Source organism: Schistocerca serialis, chromosome 10 (assembly GCF_023864345.2).
Source record: "Schistocerca serialis cubense isolate TAMUIC-IGC-003099 chromosome 10, iqSchSeri2.2, whole genome shotgun sequence".
Classification (NCBI taxonomy): Eukaryota; Metazoa; Arthropoda; class Insecta; order Orthoptera; family Acrididae; genus Schistocerca; species Schistocerca serialis.
The window spans coordinates 54,827,905-54,842,473 of record NC_064647.1 but is presented as its reverse complement, the minus strand read 5'-3'; the positions used below and the strand labels follow the sequence as shown (position 1 = coordinate 54,842,473).

At 40.4% G+C, this 14,569-nt stretch overlaps 1 protein-coding gene across 1 annotated transcript in view; it reads left to right on the top strand.

Annotated features, from left to right (window-relative positions):
* The first annotated feature begins 705 nt into the window (after positions 1-705).
* Positions 706-14,569, top strand: part of LOC126424949 (putative uncharacterized protein DDB_G0290521) — a 125,248-nt gene continuing 111,384 nt past the window's right edge. Inside the window, exons 1-2 of the mRNA XM_050087808.1 lie at positions 706-893; positions 9,328-9,738. The gene's annotated coding sequence lies outside the window, so the exon portion shown is untranslated. The remainder of the gene's footprint in view (positions 894-9,327; positions 9,739-14,569) is intronic.

Here is a 14,569-nt window from a genome sequence, read left to right as displayed (position 1 = left end):
TCACTTCCGTGGTCAGCTTTTAATGGTCACTTCTCTTGCATTGAAACTTCCTGGCAGATTAAAACTGAATGATGGACTGAGACTCGAGCTCTGGACCATTGTCTTTCACGAGCAAGTGCTCTACTGACTGAGCTACCCTAACACAACTTGCGACCTATCCTCACACTCTTACTTCTGCCAGTACATTGTCTCCTACCTTCCAAACTTTATAGAAATTCTCTTGTGAAACTTGCAAGACTAGCGCTCCTGAAAGAAAGGATATTGTGGAGACATGCCTTAGCCATAGCCTGGGGGGTGTTCTCAGAATGAATCAGGCACATGTCGTAAAAATATCATCAAAGGTACCTCAGAATTTGCAAGAAAACATAATAATTTAGGGGGAAAGAAAAACATAACAGCTGGAAAGGATACACCTGCTTTGTTACAGCCTGACTAGCTGGTACCAGTTCTATGCTGTGTACCATACTACAAAATGACTAGTGTGCCCTTGATTGATATTTTATCCAGTGAGCTCATTATTGATACACCCTATACTTAAGTGCAGTTCACTATATACAATTTCACATCTGACAGTTGATATGCATGAGCTGCTGAAGTATGTCCAGTATGAAGATCATAAGGTGCAAGTAGTTGATCAGTATTCTGTGTGTTGCAGCCGCCACTCAAGCCAGTGGACGTGTCACCCCTGCGAAAACTGCCCCCAGAGCAGTCCCCAGTACAAGTGTCACCTCGCCCTCCAGTGCCACACCCACCACCCCTACAATCGCCGTCCCCATCGCGGAGGGGCAGCCCACCCCGGCAGCGGACATCTGCCGCAAAGCCGACCTCCCGGGGCAGACCTGGCCGGCACGCTGCTTCCAAGACGCCGAGAGGTCACCCGCTGGCCATAACACGTAAGCTGTTAACAGCTGTGCACTTTGCATGCTGCCTTGTACCTGTACCTACTTGGAAAAGTAGCTCACAGTTGGAATGGAATGGAGGAGTGGTTTCATTAACTGCACTGATGGAAGTGGAAAGTATTATGCTGAGCAGCACAGTTTCATATTGGTCAAATATTGTGTAGAAGCTCATCACATAGTGGGAATTAAATGATAAAACTTTCGTTCCATTCAAACTTACGTCTGTCATCAAGACCATGGACACACTCTTTTTATTCAAATAAAAATGAAAAAGTCACAATCTAAATCACATTTATTTTTGCATTGTTGGAGGTAACCAGTTTTGGATATATAATAAACATAATTTGAGCAAGATTACAGACTGCAGTAGCACCGTAAGTTCCAGCTGAGTTGGTGATTGGCATCTTATGATATTACCTGTCAGTTCCAGGCAAGGGCTCCTCATGCTGTCTGAAATATTGTCTGATGATTATTTGTTTGTAATTTCTGCTACCTGCCACTTTTATTTTTATTTGTTTTATGTTTAATCTAACATAATACAATGAGTTTCGAACATGTTCTGTTCATCATCAAGCATTTGTACATACATACATACATACATACATACAGAGAAATGTTACTTAAAAATAAATTTTCTTAAACCAAATTAACCCAGAACATTTTGTCCACTGTCTGTTACTGTATTGGCTGGTGTGATATTTGGGAGGGAGGGTGGTCAATGGATGGCCTGAAATCAATGTCAGTCATATCTTCTGCTGGTTTTTCTTGTTGTTGGTTATGTGATGTCACACCAGCCACTACAGTAACAAAAAGTTCTAGGTTAATTTAGTTTAAGACATTCATTTTTAAGTAACATTTCTCAATATATATGTATGTATAAATGCCTGACGATGAACAGAATGTGTTCAAAATGCATTGTATTATGTTAGATTAAACATAGAACAAATAAAAATAAAAGTGAATGGTAGCAGAAATTACAAATAAGTAATTATCCCACACAGTCACAGTTCACAAACATACCCACTATGGTCAAAAATAATTGTCAGATGGTAGTTATTATAGCTTCAACTGGTTACCTTCAGTACAACAAAAATAAATCGCAATTTGCACTGTTACTGTTTTTTTAACCCTTTTGTGGTTAAAATTTCTTTTATTTACATTTGAAGAATAAAAGGTCAGAATATTTCTTCTATTATAGTCAACTTCATAATGTTACATTAGAAATAGTACTGTGATTGAAAATAAAGTCCAATATTTTGATTTTTGAACCATGTTACAAACTTCAGTTAAACAGTAGCAGAACATTATACAGCGTATACTTACCTCTTGATTATTAAGCATACAATGGGGAGGCAATAACCATTTCAGTGCAAATACAAAGCCTAAAAGGTCTTGCATCTAGGATTTCCTCCATGCATTCCACCAAATTATGTGATTTTTCATTTCAGTCTACAATATTTCTTATTACATAAATCCATTACTAAAAAATTTTAAGCTGACTGATTTTGAAAATGATTGAGGTGGATCACAGGTGTCTCAAAAACTTAATTAAGGTCCATATTTTCATTTGAACCTAGGATTTTCAAAGTTAAATTATTTGTAGAGTAGTCTATCAGGGTGGAAAATGTAGGAAAAAAAGTATGAAAAGTCAGTACAAAAACACATTTATTCTCATGGCTATTGAATACATGAAATGTCGCACACAAATTTTTGACATAACATTTCAAGATGGCTTTGACATATCATATACCACTGCTTTCTACATTCTAAGAAGTTTGTTGGAGTCTATATGTATCACTAAATACAAATTGTGTACAAACCAGTAGAGTTATTGAAAATTTTAGAAATTTTTGAAAATAATGACTATGATGGATAAGAAAATGCAATAATAGTGTTATTATACCAATAATGGAAATTTATGGATTGTAAAATATGTAAAATAAAGGAAAGGCAACCACTCACTTATAGAGGATTAGTGTGTGGTGCATCATCTTCACTTCCATGGTCAGCTTTTAATGGACAGAAACAGTTAACACTAGGTTTAAATACTAACAAAGAGATAGAGGGGCTGGCCAGTACTTACCTCAGCTCAGTAGAGCCGATAGATTCACAAAACAGAACAGAAAATTTACATTCCTAGCTTTCGGAACTTTGTTCCTTCATCAGAGAGGAGAGAGGGGAAAAAAGGGAAGAAGGGAAAGTGGATTCAGTTACTTACAACCCAGGTTATGAAGCAACAGGGAAAGGTAAACAGGGAGGGTAGCAAGGATGGAGGCATGGTTGTCAGAGGGAAGCCAAAGATATTCTACTGTTAAGTACTGTGCCAGCTTCAAACCAAAGAGAATGCATACAGAAGTAAAGAGGTATATAGTATAAAGATAAACACAACTATGTAGGATGAAAAGATGCATGAATGGCTAAAGAGGAGAGGGAAAAAGGAGAAGACTGAAGAGTAAATGGGAGTGAGGTTGGTTAACATAGGTTCAGTCCAGGGGGATGGCGGGGTGAAAGGATGTGTTGGAGTGCAAGTTCTCATCTCCGAAGTTCCGAGGGACTGGTGTTGGGTGGGAGAAGCCAAATGGCACGTACATTGTAGCAGGTTCCTAGGTCCCTAGAATTATGCTGGAGGGCATGCTCCGCTACTGGGTATCGGGCATCTCCTAGGCGGACAGTTCGTCTGTGTCCGTTCATGCGCTCAGCCAGTTTAGTTGTCGTCATACCAATGTAAAAGGCTGTGCAGTGCAGGCATGTCAGCTGATAAATGACATGTGTTGTTTCACATGTGGCCCTGCCTTGAATTGTGTACATTTTACCAGTAGCGGGACTGGAGTAGGTGGTTGTGGAGGGATGCAAGGGTCAGGTTTTGCAGCGGGGCCGGCTACAGGGTTAGGAACCGCTGGGTAGAGAAGGTGGTCTGGGAATACTGTAGGGTTTAACAAGGATGTTAGGGAGGTTAGGGGGGCGATGAAAGGCAACTCTGGGTGGTGTGGGGAGAATTTTGTCAAGGGATGATCTCATTTCAGGGGTTGACTTGAGAAAGTCATATCCCTGGCGGAGTAATTTGTTGATGTATTTGAGGGCAGGATAATATTGGGTGACAAGGGGGATGCTTCTGTGTGGTCTGGGGGTAGGAACATTGTTGTTGGACGGGGAGGAATGTATTGCTCAGGAGATCTGTTTGTGGACAAGGTCTGCAGGATAGTTGAGGGAGAGGAAAGCACTGGTCAGGTTATTGGTGTAATTGTTGAGGGATTCGTCACTGGAGCAGATATGTTTGCCACGAATATCTAGGCTGTAGGAAAGGGAGAGTTTGATGGGGAATGGATGGCAGCTATCAAAGTGAAGGTACTGTTGTTTGTTTGTGGGTTTGATGTGGACAGAGGTGTGGATGTGAGCTTCAACAAGATGAAGGTCAACATCCAGAAAGGTGGCTTGGGTTTTGGAGAAGGACCATGTGAAATTCAGATTCGAAAAGGAGTTGAAGTTATGGAGGAAATTAAGGAGTGTTTCTTCACCATGAGTCCAGACCACAAAGATGTCATCTATAAACCTATACCATGCCAGGGGAAACAGCTGTTGGGTCTTCAGGAAAACCTCCTCCATGCGGCCCATGAAGAGGTTGGCATAGGATGGAGCCATCCTGGTTCCCATGGCCGTTCCCCTGATTTGTTTGTAGGTCTGGCCTTCAAAAGTCAAGTAATTATGGGTGAGGATGAAGTTGGCAAGTGTGATAAGGAACGAGGTTTTTGGAACACTACCTCTCCCAACGCCCACCCGAAGATCTTGTGAGTAACTGAATCCACTTTCCCTTCTTCCCTTTTTTCCCCTCTCTCCACCCTGATGAAGGAACAAAGTTCTGAAAGCTAGGAATGTAAATTTTCTGTTCTGTTTGGTGAATCTATCGGCTGTACTGAGCTGAGGTAACTACTGGCCAGCCCCTCTATCTCTTTCTTAGTATTTGTTTCACATATTAATATGAGATTTTCCATTAATCATTTAACACTAGGTTTCAAGCTCTTGTTCTTTTTTCTTTTGCTCCTCATAATGTAAAAAGAGCAAGAGCTCAAAAGTTAGTGTCAGCTGTTTTCTTACATATTTCTGTGCACCATGCACCAGTCCTCTGTAAAAAACACAATCAGTTACTTCAGACATTCTTAGAATAGAGAAGATAGTGTTTTGATCTGATTTTCATGAAGAAGATTCACTGTGCCAAGTGCAAACATGTGCTACCCCATCTGATTGTTCATATATCCACCCCATGATCTGTAGTATTTTTCTACAATTTCTGAAATCTTCTTTCTAGATGGGAGCATTGGACAAATATGGGATATAGACTTTCCAATGCTCAAAACCGCATATTACTTCAGTGGGAAAAATGTGTCCTTCAACCACAAAAGGGTTAATATGAAATATGATTGTTGAAGTTCCAACAGAATGCCAAAAAAATGTACTCTGTTATTCATGTGACTTGGAAATAAACTGCCTCTGAATGTCATCTTGAGGAATTTCTTGCTGTATCTGAGACACTTGCTGTGTTAGTTCATGAAAGTTGCTGGGTGGAGTGTGGTACAGAAGTATGTTACCTCCTATTGCATCACAGGTATTCTCTCTGGGTGACAAACCAGAGGACCAGGCAGGCCAGTCAAGAATCTGTACACTCATAAAGGCATCTGTGGTGTGAACTGCAGCATAAGGTCTTACATTATCCTGCTGAAGTATGAAGTAAGCTATTTGATACTGTAGCAGACAGAAATGCACTACAGTGCAGTGCAAGTTTTGTGGTTTTAGCATGTAATTTTGTAACACTGGCAAAGTGTTTCCACGCCAGCTGCCGAAGATGCTGTATTCTATGAAAAACTGTTTTATATCCTGGGCATCTGCATCTGTTGAAAGGTATGGCGTTACGAAGAGTTCTGTTAACAACTGGTAAAATTGTTGTTTATTGGAACAGAGTTGGTGCCATGGCCTAAAGCTGCATCATCTGGTGCAACCTACATGGTAAACAGCAATGTACAGTGTCACCACTATGTTAATATTAAAATTAATAAAGGAATGTCTAAAATATACACACAACATTAAGAGGTTGTAGGCGTAACCATTGCTCCTAGTCAAAATGTACTGTTCACTGAATATTGTCAATACTATGGTGAATGAAGGGTAATGAAGACATATTCCATTCAGTAATGACGATTTGCTGATAGGTGAAACTTGCAAAAATTTGCCTGCATCTAATTAAAAAAAATATATATTTTGTAGTGATAGGACACTAAAAATACTTTTTAAAAAGGCCTAGACTGACTATCGAAATTGTCACTGCTAACATAATTAGTCATGGCACTATGCAAATTATTGAGTGGAACATATCAGATGGCTGTGTCTTATCGGTGCAACAGCAGGGCAACCTAGTGTTGGACAAAGTAAAAATGGCCCACATGAACGACTGAGAGAGATTAGCTCGCTGGCTAATGGATGCTATCAAAGTGGACAGTGTTACATTGTATACTCATGACTAGGAGCGCTGGGTTGCTACCTTTACAAGGGAGACTAATACAGAATTTTATTATGTACTAATACCTAATTGTATAAAGAATCAAAATTAGCCAGAATGCAGTGCTTTAATTCTAATTGGTTATTCAATGTGAATTTTCTTTCTTTATATCTAAAAATTTCTGCCTCCACTAATACCTTCAAAATATGACTTTTTTCTTTTCTTTAAAACATTTTAAAGGGCTTGTCATGCTATGTTCCTCTTCTATATGTAAGTGTGCTGTTAATGCAGACTGGGGATAATTTCAGTTAAGGTGTTTGTGAAATCTTATTTGAAATGATGTACCAGTTTGCACCATATATTTCGTAGGGCAATCATTTCATGTAATGCTGTATACATATGCTTTATTTATTTATCACTGCTTTTTCTGTGTGCCAGAGTTTTCTAGCGAGATCCAAAAAAAGTAAACTACTCTGGAATAATGTTTTCTGGTCTCATATATCTACCTATTTTTTCAGATGTTGCATCCAGGTATGATATTCTACAAAAAATAGTGTCCTTTTGTCTGCTTAGCTGGTCTAAGCATTATAAAATCTCCCTCTGATCCACTTTGGGAAAGATTTTTCTTTTTTAATATGCTTCTATTAACTGCATTAATAAATTCTGGATTGTAACCGTTTTGATAGGTTATATACTTTATGACCAGATATTCAGCCATTTGAGCTTCCCTAGTAAGGGACACTTTGTATATACAATTTAATACGGTTCACAATGCAGTGGATTTATATTTCATTGGGTGACATAACTGACTGTGTATAACAAGATCTGTCATGATTGGCTTTTAGTAAATATCCAAGACAATATTTTCATTTTTTACAATCACAATTCAAGGCAATATTTTCATTTTTACCAAAAATGGTAAAGTGACATTCTCAGCACACTGCATAGTACATTGTATCTTTTGGTTCAAACTATTTAGATCCACAGAAACTGTTGACTTCCACTGTTATTACCATCATATAATATGAGAACCTAATCAGCATATTTATTGTTACTGTTGGGGTCTTCAGTCCAGAGTCTGGTTTGATGCAGCTCTCCATACTACTCGATCCTGTGCAAGCTTCTTTGTCTCTGAGTAACTACCACCACCTACATCCTTCTGAATCTGCTTAGTGTATTCATCTCTTGGTCTCCCTCTGCAATTTTTACCCTCCAAGCTTCCCTCCAATACTAAACTGGCAATCCCTTGATGCCTCAGAATGTGTCCTACCAACAGATCCCTTCTTCTAGTCAAGCTGTGCCACAAATTCCTCTTCTCCCCAATTCTACTCAGTACCTCCTCATTAGAAACATGATATACCCATCTAATCTTCAGCAGTCTTCTGTAGCACCACATTTCGAAAGCTTCTGTTCTCTTCTTGTCTAAACTGTTTGTCGTCTATGTTTCACTTCCATTCACAGCTACATGCCATACAAATACTTTCAGAAACGACTTCCTGACACTTAAATCTATACTCAATGTCAACAAATTTCTCTTCTTCAGAAACGCTTTCCTTGCCAATGCCAGTCTCCATTTTATATCCTCTCTACTTCGACCATCATTGGTTATTTTGCTCCCCAAATAGAAAAACTCATTTACTGCTTTCAGTCTGTCATTTCCTAATCTAATAGCCTCAGAATCATCTGATTTAATTTGACTACATTCCATTATCCTCATTTTGCTCTTGTTGATGTTCACCTTTCAAGACACTCTCCAATCCATTCAACTGCTATTCCAGATCCTTTGCTGTCTCTAATAGAATTACAGTTTCTTTGGCAAACCTCAAAGTTTTTATTTCTTCTCCAGCATATCTATTCCATAAAATTAATCTTGTAGCATGTTGTGGGTCTTTTGGTCATAGATTCTTGCTCAAAGTTCATCAGAAAAATATTTGCCATGCAATAGGTAAGTGGCGGGCCCTAGGCTAAGCCCACTTGCTGTGAGTAGAAATCACCCCTTAATTTAAAATAATTACAAGATAAGGCCGTCATTTCCTTCACCTCCATAGAGGGTCTCTCCGAAAAGGTATACAGATTCTCTGCGGTAATACTTTGCAGTTTTGTACATTTCAATGTTTCATTGAAACAGGAGCAGCAACCTTGTTAGTGTTTCATGAAGAAGTTATTAACAATCTGTCACAGTTGTGGTACATATGTTTGGTGACTAGTTTCGAATCAGCTTGTTCATTCTGAAGCCTGGCCTACTGTGGCTGCTCTGAAAGCCCTGACTCATGAAAAACTCAGTGGGTGACACTGAAAAACTCTCAAACAGCGAACTTACAATGCAGATGTGTCCCCATATGTCTACCATATGTTTGGTCTGTTAGTGTTTCATGAAGAAGTTATTAACAATCTGTCACAGTTGTGGTACATATGTTTGGTGACTAGTTTCGAATCAGCTTGTTCATTCTGAAGCCTGGCCTACTGTGGCTGCTCTGAAAGCCCTGACTCATGAAAAACTCAGTGGGTGACACTGAAAAACTCTCAAACAGCGAACTTACAATGCAGATGTGTCCCCATATGTCTACCATATGTTTGGTCTGCTGAAGGAGGCGTTAGGAGGGGGATGTTTGGATGATCACACTGTGGTTGAACACTACATGTGCAATTGATAACTGAGACAGCCAATTTTTTACTTCCGTCAAGGGATCAGAAAGCTTCCTGTGTGATGGAGAAAACATATTTCTGTTGATGTTTGGAAAAATAAGGCACTTGATTTGTGTAGGTTTTATGATATTCTTATTTATATTTCAATAACTTGTGTTGGTTACTGTAGCAAAGCAAAGATGAAGAGATTTAGATAAAGTAGCATGAAAGACTGTGTGAAACCAGTTATATGACTAAAGGCCACGGTAACAACATGTCTGAAACAGTCCAACATTGGAATTGTGGTTAATGCAGTTTCTTCAGTGCGGCATCCACCCCTCGGCGGTTCCCGAGGGGCAGCCAGGTCGGTGGTTGCAGCCACATCTGACACCAGTGGTCGAATTCGGATCACCAGTCGATCTCCGAGAGGCCGTCTGACCGCACGCCGTGGATCTCCGACTCGCAAATCGCCACCCAGAGGGGGTGTCGGCGCCCCCACAGCTCGCAGATCTGTTCCCGGCACGTCTGCACCACCCCCGGGTCACGATGCTATTCCAGTTGCCTCTGCAGCAACACGCCGAGCTCCTGCCAGGGTAGACGTTACGGTGACGTCACTGCCTTCCTCGGTGCCAGGGGGTCTGACCCACAGTAACCCACCCGATGTGCTGTTCCGAGAACTGTCAGCTGCAGCGGAAGCACGTCGTGTCACCAGTATACCTGCTACAGGTGCAGTATCGGATAAAACAGTCTCTCTTACTTTCACCAAACTACAATAATGCAATTAATAATGGTTAGAAAACCTTATCAACTGCTACTATGATCTGGTTTGCATTCATTTTTCTCAATGTTTTGGGAAGGAATAAGTGGAACTTTTTGTAATTTAAATTTGAATATTCATAATGAGTGAAATGTAAGGAATAACTGTTTTTATGTTACCAAGATAAACATGTATGAGCAAAATCACAGTTTACTCCTTGTTTACTTAAACCATGATAAAATAAACTTACATTATATGAAATAAATCATTCTTTAATTAAACAGTAATAAAATATTCTTTTCATTGTATCGCTATGTTGCCGCATAAAAGCACTACTCCACCGTAATGACTCATTTGAAGGACTAAACAGTGCAGCTGCAACATACTCCTGCTTTTCTTCTAACTTTCCACAATTATATTTGCTAATTTCATCCAACAACTGACAGGAGGTGCATAACACCACCACATTACATGACTATGTTCAACTACCCGCTACAGCTCATGCCCAAAATTTACATCAAAGATATTGCAAAACAAAGTTAGCCAATTAGTTTCAGTGTTAGCATTTGGAGAGAACAGAAATTTGCTCATATCATATGTCCTATTTGCCATTTCCAAATGTTTCAATAATCAATACTAATTATAATAAAAATTGCAAATGCAATTTGAACATAAAAATTTAAAAAAATATTATAAAATATGTACAGTAATTTTGAAGTAATATGATTTGGGTGTAAACACTATCTATATATGCATTTTATACTAATACATATGTGAATGTGATATAAATGTCATTTAAGTTTTAATAAGTCTGTGTAGGGGTCATGTTGTTTACTAGTGTGGTGTGTTGTGTTCTTCAGTGTGAAATGAGAGTGTTGCATTAACCTTTGCCATTAGAATCTCAATGCATATATCTCTGCTAGCTCTGTTTGTTTGTTTATCTATCTATCTATGTATCTGTGTATCTATCTATTTTATCTATTTATGTGATGGAGCGAGTGAAGGCTACACATTCCTGGACTAATTCAGTGTGCAGTTTACAGAATGCTCATTAGAAAATTAATAAACAAAAGAATTAAATAATTAATAAAACCTGAAAGTAGAGTGGTATGCATGTTCCAGTCAACTACATGGAATCTGTGCAGTAAAGTGGATCAGTATGGAGGATCGATGTGTCTATGAGGAATGGTACAACACAGCTTACAGGGCCAGAAATGAGTGTCATGCCTTCTTGACAATAATCAGTTTCAAATCTGAGGGGAATTGTTGCTATTGGTGAACAAAGACTGATGTGTCAGTTTCGAAGCAAACACTGTGGAATGAACTGCACTTAATGGAAGTTTGAAGCAGGGTATCTCCCAATTCCTGATAGTACCACCTAAAGCTGCACATTTTCAATGGACCAGAAAACATGGAAACTAGATGGTAGCTGACTGGAGTCTTCTAGTGCAGTCTGCTGAATCACAGTTTAGCCTCTTTTCATATGAGGATAAGTCAATTATTATCTGCAATTTAGTTATATTTTTGTTTATTTTGGTAGTACTGTCATTTTATGTTGATGACGCATGCTTTGTTTATTTGTTGTTATATCTTTGCAATAAAATCTGCTAGGTTAATTTTGTTATCACTGTCAGGCTGTTAATCATGGCTGCTCCACTGTTTGTATGCACCAAAGGAGAGCAACATTCAGTGATTCGTTTTCTGTGGTTGGAAGGAGTGTCAGAGGCCGAAATTCATTGAAGACTTTCGGTACAGTACGGGAACAGTGTTTTGCCACAATGGAATGGCTACGAATGGATTGAAAAATTCCGAGATGGTCACACAAGTGTTGTGCTGGGTGGAAGAGCTGGATGACCATTTACTGCCACAAATGAAGAAACCATTGAGCGTTCACGTGAAATGATTCTCTTGGACAGACAACTAACTGTTGATGAAATGGCACACCATCTGCAAATTAGTCATCGTTCTGCCTACATTTGGATTGCTATGGTAACAAAGGGGATCATTGCTGGTGACAAAACATGGATCCACAGGTAGACTTTGTCCCACAGTCCAGCCACAGAGGACCATTCTCCTTGTAACTCAGTACCATCTGGGACTGGAGCAACTGAATTACAGGGTTTAGATTACCTCTCGCAGTGCCCTGAACTGAGAAATGTCCTGCCCACTATCCTTCCCACCCCTCCTACAGTGATATTCAACTGTCCACCAAACCTATACAGTGTACTCATCCATCCATACACAACCCCTTCCTTTACCTCATGGCTCATACCCCTGTAATAGACCTAGATGCAAGACCTGTCCCATACATCCTCCTACCACCACCTACTCCACTCCGGTCACTAACATCACCTATCCCATCAAAGGCAGGGCCACCTGCGAAACCAGTCATGTGATTTACAAGCTAAGCTGCAACCACTGTGCTGCATTCTATGTAGTCAAGACAACCAACAAGCTGTCTGTCCGCATGAATGGCCACCGACAAACTGTGGTGAACTGTGGCGAAAAAACAACTGGACCACCCTGTTGCTGAACACACTGCCAAACATGATACCCCTCATCTCAGTGACTCCTTCACAGCATGTGCCATATGGATCCTTCCTACCAACACCAACTTTTCTGAATTGTACAGGTGGGAACTTTCCCTGAAATACATCCAAACATGATATCCCTCATCTCAATGACTCCTTCACAGCCTGTGCCATATGGATCCTTCCTACCAACACCAACTTTTCTGAATTGCACAGGTGGTAGCTTTCCCTGCAATACATCCTACATTCCCGTAACCCTCCTGGCCTCAACATTCGTTAGTCACTGTCCTCACCCATCCAGCCTCCTCCCTGTTCCCATTCCAGCACTACACAGCCGTCATTTCACCGCCACACCCTGTCTTTTAATTTCCTTTATTTTTATTTCTCTCCTTTCTGCTACTTACCCCCTCCCCTCTCTGCACCCTCTGTCCTGCCCTCCGTCTAAACAGCAGCGCTTCACTTTCCGCCACTCCCACCATACTATCCCTCCCCCTCCCCGCCCCAGCCTCCTTCTTACCCTCACCCAGTCGTCACTCGCATCATGCACTGGTGCAGCTGCTCGCAGTGTAGTTTCAGCTCTCTGAGACTGCAGATGTGTGTGTGTGTATGTGTGTGTCTATTGCTGACAAAGGCCTTAACGGCCAAAAGCTATAATTGTGTGAATCTTTTTGTTGTGCCTATCGTGTCTCAGCATCTCCGCTATATGGAATTTGAATGGCATCGTAAACTTCACTTATTGATGAAAGGGTTCCATTAGACCTCGTTCTATTGTAACACGTATAATCTGAAGTATACTAATGAAATTGATTAAGATAGATTCCTACGGACTGCACAGAGGAGGCACATTTAAGAGTCGACTGTTGGATGTCTGTTAACGTTTCACAAATTCCTTCTCCAGATAAAGAAATGTACACACATATTATACACACACAATCCAATACATGTGGTTACTGTATCTCAGGGCACTATGGCCACATCGGTGCGAGCATTGATTTTGGCTGTGATGGGTAGTGGGGGGGGGGGGGGGGTAGGATGAGGAGGGATAGCAGGGTGAGGGGGGGGGGATGCTATAGTGCTGCCTCTGGGAGAGTGTGGGTTCAGGATAGAGGGCTGCCAGATGGCTAGGTTCTGAGGGGAACAGGGGTGGGAGATAGGAGAGAAGCAGACAAAATGGGAAAGGACTATGCAGGTGCACTGGGGGGGATAGAAGGCATGTGTGAGCCTGAAGGGTGGGTAGGAAAAAGAATGGAGGCAGTTTGAAGCAAGGGACTAGAGCAGGTTGAGGCAAGGACGTTATGGGAATGAGAGATCCAAGGGAAGATCAGAAAGAAATGCACAATAATTTAATTACCAACAAGTTTAATAGCTAGCAAAAAAAAAATCTCAACTGAACATACATCTCTTACCTGCTTTTCTACATAGTTACCAACATTTTTAAAGCATTTCTCCCATCACGGTACCAGTTTCAGTATGCCCTGTTTGTAGAAGTCTGGTTGGAGCATAGCCATCTGTGAACTGCTGATTTGACTTCTGCATCTGTTGCAAAGTGTTGGGCAGCCAGGAATATCTTCATGGAACCAAACAAATGAAAATACAATGGTGCGAGGTCTGGACTCAATGATAGATGTTGGAGTGTGCTTGCTGGTAATAGCTCCCTTGAAAGCAGAAATAATTTTGATTTAAACAATATTCCACTGTACTGGAATGTTGTCAGCAATCAGATGGTCTGGCAATGGGGTCACCTTTATCCCCCTTACTAGCAGAAATGTTCATGGACAGGTAGGAGACTAATTTTCTGAAGAGAGAACCACTCGCAAAACATGTTGGGTATTGGTACAGATGCGTAGATGACATTCTTTGTATGTGGAAAGGTTCCAACGTACAACTCCATAAATTTGTGGAAAATATGAAGCAGTGGCACACTAACATAAAGATCAGCATGAAGTTGGGGGGAGGGGGGGGGGGGGCAGCATAAATTGCCTGGACATTAGCATAAAGATAGAAGACAGAAACCATAAATTTAAAATTTACCAAAAATATTTCTTGACTGATACTTTCCTCACGGCTTCCTCCCAGCATCCTACAACCTACAAACATGCAGCATTCCATCACATGATCCACAGTCTCCTTTCTATCCCTATGTCCCAAGAGGACTTTGACTGGGAACTTAACACAATAAAAACAGTAATCATAAATAATGAATTTGACCCCAACACCATTGATAAAATTTTAGGTAAAATTGAAGAAGCAAGCCAGGTCGCTACTGTCC